Source organism: Delphinus delphis, chromosome 10 (genome assembly GCF_949987515.2).
Source record: "Delphinus delphis chromosome 10, mDelDel1.2, whole genome shotgun sequence".
In the NCBI taxonomy this organism is placed as follows: Eukaryota; Metazoa; Chordata; class Mammalia; order Artiodactyla; family Delphinidae; genus Delphinus; species Delphinus delphis.
Window position 1 is genome coordinate 25,088,849 of NC_082692.2, and position 13,047 is coordinate 25,101,895.

Here is a 13,047-nt window from a genome sequence, read left to right on the forward strand (position 1 = left end):
CTGCGCCACCAGGGAAGCCCCAGTTTTTGTTTTTTGTTTCTTTTGTTTTTCTGGCCGCACATGCAGCATGTGGGATCCTAGTTCCTGGATCAGGGATCGAACCCCTGCCCCCTGCAGTGGAAGCGTGGGATATCTGACAGCTTTTTAAGTTGTATACCTGCGTCCATTCTGTTGAAATACATCTGATGGAGGGCAGTGCATTATTTAATCATTCAGATTGGAAGACAATACTATAAAGCTATTAAACCTGAAAGAGAATTGACTGAGTGAACCTGACATCAGGGAATATATGAATTTCAAAAAAAAATAAATGTGCTTCACCAACACATGCCAAGCAATAGTTTGCATAAATAATAGAACTGCAACATACACTTGTAGATTTCACTTGACACTTAAGGTGCCACATTTACTCTCAGCAAAAAGGGAATTTGAGATTGTGAAAAGAAATGGCACCGCCGGTTTTTGACATGTAATATAGAATGTCTAATATTGCAGGTGTACAGGGCTTCCCTGGTGGTTCAGTGGTTAAGAATCCGCCTGCCAATGCAAGGGACACAGGTTCGAGCCCTAGTCTGGGAAGATCCCACATGCCGTGGAGCAACTAAGCCCGTGCACCACAACTGCTGAGCCTCTGCTCTAGAGCCCATGAGCCACAAGTACTGAAGCCCGTGCACCTCAAGCCCGCGCTCCACAACAAGAGAAGCCACCACAATGAGAGGCCTGCGCACTGCAACAAGAGAAGCCACCGCTCGCCTCGACTGGAGAAAGCCTGCGCACAGCAATGAAGACCCAACACAGCCAAACATAAATAAAATAAAATAAATTGCAGGTGTACAAAAGCAAGGCGTTTTATGACACGTTATGCATATAACTAATACATCACATAACCTAGAATAATTAAACCAATTATGGCTAATATTTGGAAAACTTGTTTCATAAATAACAGCACTAGGGCAAAGCATATTCTGTGCTATATCACCAACTCCAAAATCATCCAGAGCACTTACAGAACACACTGCTCGACCAGGACGTAGTCCACACAAGCATGTTCTTAACAACAGAACCATGTCACTACTCTTTGCCAGTTGCACATAGCTTTTAGCCAGAATTTTGGTTATCATCTGCTTTTGTCTACTTCCTAGAATTCTTTAGCTCCTTCGTATGTTATAGAATGAAATATATCAATTGAGAAATTTCTCTTTCGATAACCAGCAAAGTAAAGGACACATTGAGAAGCTCTTCTGATTTAAGATCTTACCTTTGACAAAGCTCAGCCCGTAAAGAGGTTGAGGACTGAGACCTGAATTCAATCTTAATTTTTCACTTACTGGCTTTGCAGCCTTGCGATGTCACTTAACCCTTCTGTGGCTCAATTTTCTCATCTCATTATAGTGCTGAAAGGATAAAAGGAGAGTGTATTGGGAAAGGCTTTAGAAATTTATAAGTAGTAAAAAGAAAAAGAACTGGTGCCAAATTTGACTTATCATCTAAATAAATGTAACAGTCTCTATTTCAAGAGAAAGTGCTTGATATTCAAGATAACTGATGCAGGACTTCCCAGGTGGCGCAGTGGTTAAGAATCCACCTGCCAGTGCAGGGGACATGGGTTCGAGCCCTGGTCCGGGAAGACCCCACATGCCGCGGAGCGACTAAGCCCGTGCGCCACAACTACTGAGCCTGTGCTCTAGAGCCCGCGAGCCACAACTACTGAGCCCGCCTGCCACAACTACTGAAGCCCGCGCACCTAGAACCCGTGCTCTGCAACAAGAGAAGCCACTGCAATGAGAAGCCCGAGAACCACAATGAAGAGTAGCACCCACTCAACTAGAGAAAGCCCGCACGCAGCAACGAAGACCCAACACAGCCAAAAACAAATTAATTAATTTTTAAAAAAAGGTAACTGATGCATTTATAGAAGAGTAAGACATCCCGAATTCATACCAATTTAAGACAATGGTATGTCTTTTTCATCGTAACCATAGTTATAGTCTTTCTTCTTTTATAGCACTTTAAAAAGGTTAAGTATTCTCTTGGAGTGTGTTAACTTTTCAGATTTTAACATTTCAGAAAGGTGGCAGGAAAAACTATCATTAATGGGGAACAGAAAAATATTACCCATCGATAGTAATTTTTTTAATTATTATAGTTGTTATTTTCTTTCTCTTAGACTTAATTTTTGGCCAAGGGGTTCCTAGTAAAAGCATATCTTACTGATCTGCATTTCAATTTTCCATTCATTTGTTCATTAATTTATCCATTTAATAAGTACTGACTGAGCTCCTACCAGGTGCCAGGCAATGTTCCAGGTGCTGGGGTTTCAAGTAGTGGTGAACAGAACAGTCTGTGCCCTCGGTGAGTTAACAGGGGGATGAGAATAAACAAAGATTAAAAGTGAGCCTATAGGGACTTCCCTGGTGGTACAGTGGTTAAGACTTCATGCTCCCAAACCAGGGGGCCTGGGTTTGATCCCTGGTCGGGGAACTAGATCCCGCATGCATGCCGCAACTAAGAGCCCTCATGCCCCAACTAAAGATCCCGCACGCGGCAACAAAGATCCCACGTGCCACAACTAAGTCCCAGAACAGCCAAATAAATAAACAAATAATTTTAAAGTGAATCTCTAGTATGTCTGACAGTGATAAGTGCTAAGGAGAAAAATAAAGCAGAGTAAAAGGAAGGCAAGGGGGGAGATGTTACAAATTTAGATAGTGATCAAGGAGAACTCCCCAAAAGATGACATTTATAGAGATCAGAGTGAAACAAGGGTATAAGCCTTGGAGATTTCTGGGTTAGATTATTCTAGGCATGGGGGAGAGTAAGTGCAAAGGCCCTGAGGCAATTCTAGTGCTTAGTGTGCTCAAGGAATAAGAAGGAGGCCGTTGCAGGTGGAAGACAGAGTAGCTTTAGAAGGTCCAAGAAATGACAAAGGTCTTATATGTTGTTTTAAGGGTTTTGACTTTTACTGAGTTAAGAGTTTGATAGATTGTTTTAAGTGACTTAATCTGGCATTGGTTTTAAGAGGATTGCTCAGGCTGCTGGGTTGTGAATAGACCGTAGGAGGAAAACACAGAAGTAGAGGTCAAGTTGGAGACTATTGCAAAATTCTGGGAGACAGCTGATAGTGACTTAAACCAGTGGCTGTCATAAGGAGGGTGAAAAGTAAACAGATTCTAGATATGTTCTGAGGATGGACTAGGCAGGATTTTGCTGATGCATGAAGATAGGATGTGAAAGAAAGAGGAGTTAAACATAACTCTAAGGTGTTTGCCTTGAGAACACCACAGAGGGAGCAGCTCTGGGGAAAAAAATCAAGAGTTCACTTTTTATCCTCAGTCTGAGATGGCTTTTAGACAGACACCCAAGAGGAGGAGTCATTAATAGGCAGTTAAGTATACAAGTCTGGAATTCAGGGGAAAAGTTTGGGCTGGAGAAATACATTTGGGAGTCAGCAGATTGTAGATGGAATCCAAAGCCATAAAAGGGGGGTGATAATACACCTAGGAAGTAATATAGATAGAGGGAAGTGAGGACACAGGTGCCTTTCATTGCCCAGTTGCTCCCAGATAGAGTGCTAAAGACTATAAAAGGAAGTGGAGAAGAAAAGACCAGAGAATCCAGAAACAGGTCAAATTGTTCACTCATTCAGTAGATATTTATGAGCATCCGCTATTTACCAGAGGTTCTGCTAGCCATTGGGAAAACAACATGGTAGACAGGCATGGGCAGTGCCTTTCAGTAGCTCACATCCATTAGGATGAACACTCAAGGACAGGAATAGAGATAAACCTGGTTACATGTTGACCAGCAACAAGGAGGAGTAGCAGCAAGGTAACAAAGGAAGCATGGAACAAACCCCAAGGTCTGAGGAGGAAAGAAAACTGCCTTTTAATCTCTCTCTCTCTCCAGCAAGACAAGCCAGGCCAATGGGAGCCCCTGGCAACAAGATAACAGAAAACACAAATTAGAAAAGAAGCAAAAAGTAAGATCATGGGGAGGAAAAACAAAAGGCAGAGACTGAATAGTGTTACCCTTAGCATAAACTAGCTTATACTTGGTTTATATTTTAATCAACATTCAAATGTCCAGAGGCAAACATAGGCTTGTATTTTATCTCAAAAGAGAGGTTTCATTGGGTTGTGCAAATACCTCCTAAGCACATGTAGTATTTCATCTTTAAATCAAACAGCACTCATTAGAACAGCATTCTAATGAAACTTTCAATCATATTTCTTAATTCAACTTCAGATGCTACAACAATAGAACAAATCTCCCAATATTTCTTAATACTGAAGCAACCTTCTGATACAGTTGGAAGTGTATGGTTGGAGGAGACCTGGGATCACAGAAGGGAGAATGCTGCCAGAATTTAAAAAGAAAGAAAGAAAAGCAGGAGGAGGGAGAGGAGAAGAAATAAAATAGTTAACTATTATGTGAAGATAATTCAACAATCACTTCTCAGGGGACTACCATGGATGCCATAGGGCAGGGGTCCCCAACCCCCGGGCCACAGACTGGTACCAGTCTGTGGCCTGTTAGGAACCGGGCCACGCAGAAGGAAGTGAGTAGTGGGTGAGCGAGAGAAGCTTCATCTGCATTTACAGCCGCTCCCCATCGCTCGCATTACCGCCTGAGCTCCACCTCCTGTCACATCAGGAGCGGCATTAGGTTCTCATAGGAGTGCAAATCCTACTGTGAACTGCACATGTGAGGGATCTAGGCTGCGCGCTCCTTATGAGAATCTAACGCCTGATGATCTGAGGTGGAGCTGAGGTGGAGATGTCAGCACTGGGGAGCGGCTGCAAATACAGATTATCATTAGCAGAGAGGTTTGACTGCACAGAGACCACAATAAATCAATTGCTTGCAGACTCATAGCAAAACCCTATCAGTGAGTGGCAACTGAAAACAAGCTCAGGGCTCCCACTGATTCTGCATCATGGTGAGTTGTATAATTATTTCATTATATATTACAATGTAATAATAATAGAAATAAAGTGCACAATAGATGTAACGTGCTTGAATCATCCCGAAACCATCATGCCCCCACCTCCTACCCTGGTCTGTGGAAAAATTGTCTTCCATGAAACTGGTCCCTGGTGCCAAAAAGCTGGGGACCACTGCTATAGGGAAACAAGTAAGAGTTACAGGGCTGTGTACTGCACCTACTTGGGTTCTTTTTTTTTTTTTTTTTTTTTTGCGGTACACAGGTCTCTCACTGTTGTGGCCTCTCCCATTGCTGAGCACAGGCTCCAGAGGTGCAGGCTCAGCGGCCATGGCTCACGGGCCCAGCCGCTCCGCAGCATGTGGGATCTTCCCGGACCGGGGCACGAACCCGTGTCCCCTGCATCGGCAGGCGGACTCTCAACCACTGCGCCACCAGGGAAGCCCCTTGGGTTCATTTTTGACAGGCTGGTTGTAAGGATTGGGATGGCTCCAGCACAAGGTCTAGAACCCAACTGGCCAGGAATTTGATTCTGACACTCAGTAACACACTTTCCTTGAACCCTGACATGGAATCCTAGGCATTCTCTTGATCTATTTTGAAAAAAAATACCCACAGTTAAGTTGAAGAGTCATTTCTTGCAACTTTATCCATGAATGCGATGGTGTTGCCATATGGAGTAACTCATACCGAAGTCATGGTAGTCAGGTTACACTGCAGGGTTAAGATGAGTTGTCTGGGGGACAGAAATTTCTCCCTAAATCATATATCTATTGGGAACCCTAAGTCTCTGGATGGGTAAAGAATGAGAACATGACCTTACTAACCTAGGTTTGAGAGGAGTCAATAGTCCTGGGACATAACTATCTGACAGAGGGTTGGAGGTCTGGAGCAGAAAATGGAAGCACCAGTGTGATGATGGTGAGGGGGAGTAAGAGCTCACACACTTATTCAAAACATATTTACTAAGCTCTTATTATATATCAGGGACTGTAGTAAGATCTGGGGATAAATAATGAGCAAAATTCAACATGGTTCTCCCTCCAATGGAGTTTACAATCTAACGCCAGGGCTCTTTAAAGTGAAGGTACAAGCACCCCATGGATTGAACAAGATGGGACAGTCAGGAAACTACAATGCAGAGTGAAAAATGCTCTAATGGAAACCAAGATACACAGACAATAACTAAGGCATATCTGTCAAGGGCATATGAAAAGGCGTCCTTTGTTTTTGTTTTTGTTTTTTTTGCGGTACGCGGGCTCCTCACTGTTGTGGCCTCTCCGGTTGCGGAGCACAGGCTCCGGACGCGCAGGCTCAGCGGCCATGGCTCACAGGCCCAGCCGCTCCGCGGCCTGTGGGATCTTCCCGGACCAGGGCACGAACCCGTGTCCCCTGCATAGGCAGGTGGACTCTCAACCACTGCGCCACCAGGGAAGCCCAAAAGGCGTCCTTTGAAGGCTAGGAATAAAATAATAGAAATTTGTGTTTACTTTTCTCTTAAAATACGAAAAATTATTTAATATTTAATGTATGACTTGACAGTTATATAAGTCCATAATTAAAAATAAATACAGATATTTTGGTAGTATGGCCGAAACATTTTGATAGGTGAACACAGCAAAAACAATTGTGTCTGGGTAAAACTGGAGATTTTTGGAATATCAAGTTAAATTTGAAACTTTTAAAACCTGGAAGGATAGAACTTGTTAGGGTGATGAAGAGCTGAACCAGCTCTGGCCTTGAACTTCGGGCAGAAAAGTGAAGAATAAAGGAGATACATTTGCCCAACTCTTCTAGGCCTCTGGCATATGCTTTTCACCCGCTCCTTGACAGACAGTTCTTCATTAATCTCCTTATCTTGGTTTCCATCGTAGTGTTTACCATTCTGCATGGTTGTTTCCTGACTATATCATTTCACAGGGGGAGGGGATCCTTGCAGTTTTTTATTTCTAACACCTAGCATAGTATCTGTCAAACTGAAGTCAGTGTTTGTGGAGTTGAATGGCAATCGACTGTTAAAAATCTTGTTATTTATGTTTACATTATCTCATTTGTATATAGTTTGTACACCTGTATTCTTAAGGCAATGGGCAATGGCCGAGGTCCTGGAACGGCTGGCACATGATAAACATTGTAAATACGTAAATGAATAAACTTGCCTACATTAAACAGTTGACCATGTTGGGTCCGTGGGCATGGGGTAATAGAAATACAGCCAGAGGGCACTGGGAGAAAGGCTTAATTTCTGGGGCTGGATATGGGGAAAGCATAGGATACTAGGATGATGAAGGCCTTAAGTTATCCAAATATCAATGAAAAACAGCAAGGATCTTCCACTTGTGCCCTGAGCACTTTGTCTTATGTGCTTAAACCTGTCTAGCTGAAAAGACGTCACTTACTCCACCACATTTTCTCCTTCTACAAAAAGTCTTGAGAAGAGACGGAGTTGGTAGTGATCACTAAGGGAAAATCAGAATCCCTAAGAAAAATCACGGTAAATCTACCCACCAGGAGTTAAGCTATAGCATCAGTTTTGAGCGCTTTTTTGTTGTTGCCTTATCTTGTTCGCGCCGGTGATCTCCGCAGGCATTTAACCCTATCATCCAAAACCAAGAAGAACTGGCTCCCTTTCAGAACCCGCGAGGAGACTGCACCAGAGTGGGCTTCTGCTGTCCAAACGCGGCCACACAACCTCGCCACGCCTGGCACTAAAAGAATCAGAGTTCAGGGCATCGGGAACTTCACTGGTGCTATTGCGCAGGCTCTGCGTTCCACGCAGGCTTATTAGGAAGAAAGGGGATAAAATTGCCCAGAGACACGTGAACCGGAGGGGACCAACCCAGACCACGGTTCCCCACTGCGTCGGATTCTGGAATTTACAATCACGAAAGTTCTATTGTCTCGCGATTGGCTCCGGAGCCGCATGACATCATAGCGCTTGATTCGGCCTCACGGCGGCGATTGGCTGGCCGCGCCATTGTGACGTCACGGTCAGCCCACGTTCAGATTGTAGATACCCGGAGCCTTCCTCTTCCCATCCCGGCGGCTGCTGCTGGCCCGGCACTCCCTCCCGCCTCCTCCTGGCTCGGCTGGCCCCGGGCGCTGCCGCCGCCGCCTCGCCACTTCTTGGAGCCGCAGCCACCCTCGGCCTAAGAGGTAAGCGCGCGGCTCCAGGAAACTTCGCCCGGCCGGCGCTCGGCCATGACACCCGCGCCGGCGCGCGGCCGGGACCGACGGTTGCGACCCACCATTGGGTCCTGAGCCCGGTGCGCACGAGCGACTGCCGGCTCGGCCCGCGCTGCGCCCGCGTGGCAGAGGAGTTCGGCAGCTCCGGGGGCGCTGGCCCGCTCCCGGGCGCGATGGCGGGCGGGGTGAGAGCTGTGCGGGCGTCTCAGGAGTTTACGCGCGATGCTGTCTCACCTGTTCGGCGGTGGAAGCAGTCGGCGGGCGGTGTGCACGCTGACGGGCGCGGCGGGAACGCACCCGGCGCGCCGACGGGAAGTAGGGCGGGTGGGCTCTTGCTCTCGGGTCTGCCCGCCCGGGCGGGATGAAGGCGCGGCCGGAGGTCCGGGGAAGAGCCCCGAGAGCGATCGCGCTTTCTCAGGGGAGAACAAAACCCGAGGGAGCTGGGAGAGCTGCCACGGGGTCGCAATGCGCGGGTCGGTGCGCGGCGCCTCTGGCCTTTCCTTTTCTCTCTTACCCTCCCGCCTCTGCTCCTCGGAGTGGGAGCCCGCTAGCCCGGGAACGCTTCGGTTTTTATTAAAACCAGATAACTGTAGCCCGCGGATCCTCGGGGAGGCCGGTGGGGAAGCGCGGGGGAGGGGACTGGAGAGCCACCTGGGAGACCCTAACTGGAGTCTGAGCGCGGGGCCGGCCGGGGAAGCCCTGGGGTCGCGTCTGCTGCGAGTGGCAAGGAAAAGGCTCTTTTACAGTGTACACGCAATAAGACTCGGCCCCCACCCCATCCCCGCTGTCTGCACGCCCGCCTCGGGGTGGAGGGAGTCGTGCCTGGAGCAAGGCTTGTTCTTTTAAACTGTGTCTTGCAACCGTTCCGTGCCCTTGCACTTTTAGGTTGATGGTTTCCCCTGCTCACGATTGTAGTTCAGCTCAGCTCCTGGCTTCTTGATTGCAAATTGGATAATGCATTTGGCCCACTTTGGGGTGAGGGGTGAGGAGTCCCGTATGGAAGAATCCAGTGCATGACTTGTGAGCTGGGCTGCGGAACCTAGGCATGCGGCGGGAGAATAGTGGGGAGCGAGCAGCCTTAATTCTTTAATAGCGGGCCCCGTGGCAGGAAGTGCTTTCTTTATAGGGTAGGACGGAAGAGCTAACATTGCTTGTTAGGTTTTGTAACTTGTTCGCCTAACCATTCCGTAGATAACCTGTTGGTGTGCACTTGTTTTGCTTGCACCACCTCTCAGCCAACAGCGTTCGGTGCATAATCTCAGATAGGGACACAGCCTATCTGTGGACGAACACTTTAACTTTCCATCTGCAGTGAGGGAGAAGCGGATCACTTTTTTAGTTCGTTCGGAAGCTGCCTGGGATTCTCCAAGGAAAGCTCCGTACTTGAAAGAGAAATGTCACTCATGTCCCTTTTAGATTCTGACCCCAGATTATAACTTCTCATTGCCAGGAATTTTTTCTGTACAGTTCCTCTTTTTTGTATTTCTTTTCTGTTTCTAACTGAAGACAAAAGGGAGAGTGTTATTGATGGTTACAGATGGTTAATTTTACAGAATATAGAACAGAACTGGGCTGAAAAGTGAAAGTAGAAAGTGTATTAAGATTTGATGGCCAGATTTTTTTCAAGAAAAGTACATCATAACTTCAGACACTGTCCTCACCCTCTTGACTCAATTTCCTCGTCTGTCCACAGGTTTCACGTTGCAGAATTGTTAGGGATTCCAAGAGATGACACAGTTGAAAGTGCCCAGCATGGGGCTTGCCAAATAGTGGTTTGATAAATGTTTCTTCTTCACTTATTTTTCTTCTTGGGGAAGGGGAAGTGAGGTTTAGGGGATGTGGCCAAGGATACAGCTGGAGAATCTCAAGTAACTGGGAAAATATTCAAAACTAGGTTTTCACAGACACTAATGCCAGCATTCCTGCAAAGTCACTTTTGAAAATGAGGTGAGTTATCTCCTTCCCTGGGATCGACTGAGCTTCCTTTTTCTTTTTTGTGCGGGAGGGGTGTCAGAATTCTTAATTTTTGGATGTCTGCAAGGATCTTTTTTCCATTGCCCCCTCTTTTCCTCTTAGCATAACGGTTGATTGCCCTCCTGTTTGTAGGAGTGAGTATCGGTACTTGGGTGTCTTATTTCCAACTTGAATTATACAAATCAAAGGCAAAACTGTTTACTTTCCTTTAGGGTGACTTTGATGCCTAAGTAGATAGTAGAGAGTGTGAGTGATGGTTTTATTTCTTTCTTACTCGGGGCCACATCCTTCCCCTAAGAAAATTTGTAATTAAGTCTAATACCTCTTTTATGCCTACCAACTCTTTTACTGATGGGATAATCTTTCCATTAGTTAGTTCCCAAAATAGGTCTGTCTTTGCATGCATTCAGTTTCAGGTATTACTGATGTGAGCACCTTCCTATTCATAGTTGCTTTCCGTACATAATTCTTACAGCCTCCCTGTGAGAAGTGCTATCCCCTACCTCTTTTATAAAGAATTGAGAAGTAAGGCCTAGAGATGCCAAGTGACTTGTCCAAATCACATAGCTCTGTCTTCTGTAACATACATGCTCCTTCCTCTGTCCTTGCTGCTGGGAGGATTTGGTCAGTGGGCTCTGCCCTTTATGTAACTCTGTTACTCTGTAACTTAAAACTCTAACCTCATGATTAAAGGTCCATCTTCGAGCCATCCAAGATTAACAATTTGCCATTTTTAAATCTGTGTCAAGTCTGTTCCTTCCTTTTAGCCCACATTTGATTTACTCTCTTTATTAATTAATTGACTTGTCAGTTACTGAGTGTGTACTGTGTGTGTGTGTCTTGGGGGAAGAGGTTGTATACAAAGCTGAACGACAGTTTCTGACTCCAAAGGGCTTCCTGAATGAGTTTACACTTTAATCCTTTTATACCCATACTTAATTTGCACCTTCTACTAGAAGGGTATCAGAAGCAGATTTCCAGGGGGCTTGTCTCACTGTTTCTGGGAAAGCGTTATGGCAGAGCTCACCATGTTAGATGTATCAGTGCCTAGCACTGATGGGCCTGTTTTTCGTGCAAGAGACAGAAAACCCAATGCACATGGGCTTAAATGACCATCCGACCTGAAAAGTCCCATAGGCAGAACTTTTGCTCTGTTTCTCTGAAGTCTCCTCAGATGTTGGTTATGTCCATAGGCTGATTTTGCAAGATGACTGCCAGCTAGTCTGGACCCCTTGTTACCATATTCTCATGTGGGAACTTCCCTTCCCACCACCTTCCAAAGAGGGTCCTTGGCCTTGAGGTGATTGATTTTGGCTTTGGTTACTTGAAGTAATAACTAAAGCAATGAAATCTGATAACCTGGGGCCCATCCCAAACTGAGGAAGTGGATTTAAATCTCATCTCACCTACCTGGCTGCTAACTACACTTTCAGGAAGGGCCTCTGTGGACATGGGGGTGTGTCGGCTATAAGGGCCTCCAAGGATGTCAGGCCCCATCAAAGAGATGATTGGATTAAATGAAACAGAACTGAATCAATATTTGAATTTCACTTTACCTGTCATAGAGGAATCTTATGGGCGCACAGAGGTCAGAGGGTGGGCATTCTAGGAGAGGGAGTTTGGAGAGCAAACAAGTGAATCATTGGGCATTAAAGCAAGTAGCCCAGTTGCCTGAAGCTAATAGGGCAGAAGTGGAAAGAAAGGTTAGAAAGGCAAGTTGGCGCAGTGGTTGAGAGTCCGCCTGCCGACGTAGGGGACACGGGTTCATGCCCCGGTCCGGGAAGATCCCACATGCCGCAGAGCGGCTGGGCCTGTGAGCCATGGCCGCTGAGCCTGCGCTCTGCAACGGGAGAGGCCACAACAGTGAGGCCCGTGTACCGCCAAAAAAAAAAGGGGGGGGGGCTCACTTTTATTAAACTTAATACATATCAAACTCTGCATTGAGCCCTTTTATGTGGGTTTATCTCAAGTACTGTTAATTGGTACTGTGAGCATTCCCACTTAACAGATGAGGAAATGGAGACTCAGAAGTTTTAGACTTGCCCAAGGTCACAAAGCATTCCAGCCTGGGTGGACTTGACCCAGTAGCCTGCTGTCTTTCCTGAGATGTTGGGTAACAGGACCGCTGAAGCTTTTGAACCAGGAGTGCGTTGTGAATCCTGTGTTCCAAGAATATGAGTGTGGTCAGAGTACGTGGCGGGGATTGGCGAGGACGGACACCGGGGCTGTGTGAGGGTGGACTGGGAGGCTGTTGGAGGCCAGGGCAGTGGTGAGGCCTCACCTGGAGCCACAGCCATGAGCACAGACTGCAGCGAGCTAATCACATGAGGTTGTTCCTAGGACAAGATCTACGCAACTTGGAGACCAGCTGGATTGAGGGCCAGCAAGAGGAAGGGCGCTCTCAGGCCTGGGAGTTAGAAGAAATGCGGTGTCGTGGGGTAAGAGGGAGGAGGCTTTGTCCTCAGGTGGAAACATCTTAAGGGCCCACGTTCCATCCAGACAGGCCCTTTCTCCCCCTGTCAGGCCCGCGGTCCTCTTTGCAGCTGGTGTTTGTCCTCCACTTTACAGGTGTGTGTTTCCACCACATTTCATCCGTTTTCAGGCAGTTTTTCACATTTTCACATATCTGGGTAGAGATGCAGCTTACAGTCAGTGGCATGGTGAAATCACACAAGCCGTCTTTCGCATTTTAATATTACTGAAATCAGGATGCTTCCCAGCTTTTAATGACGTATTGTTGGTGAGAAAAGTAAAGTCTCAGTATTGCTGAAGCTCATGGAGCCAGTTGCTGGCAGAGCCAGGAGTGAGAACCAAGGCCTCTGGGTTCCTCTCACCCACTGAGTTACCTCAGCTCACGTAAGAGATACTAAAATAAACATTGCCTCCTAATACAGGATTATGGTAAAGCACACGCATATTTCTTTGTTATTAAAACGGAAGTAATC

The 13,047-nt window shown here is 46.5% G+C and overlaps 1 protein-coding gene across 1 annotated transcript in view; it reads left to right on the forward strand.

The window, feature by feature from the left end:
• The first annotated feature begins 7,964 nt into the window (after window positions 1-7,964).
• LOC132431925 (very long chain fatty acid elongase 5) overlaps window positions 7,965-13,047 on the forward strand; it is a 70,311-nt gene continuing 65,228 nt past the window's right edge. Inside the window, exon 1 of the mRNA XM_060021656.2 lies at window positions 7,965-8,098. The gene's annotated coding sequence lies outside the window, so the exon portion shown is untranslated. The remainder of the gene's footprint in view (window positions 8,099-13,047) is intronic.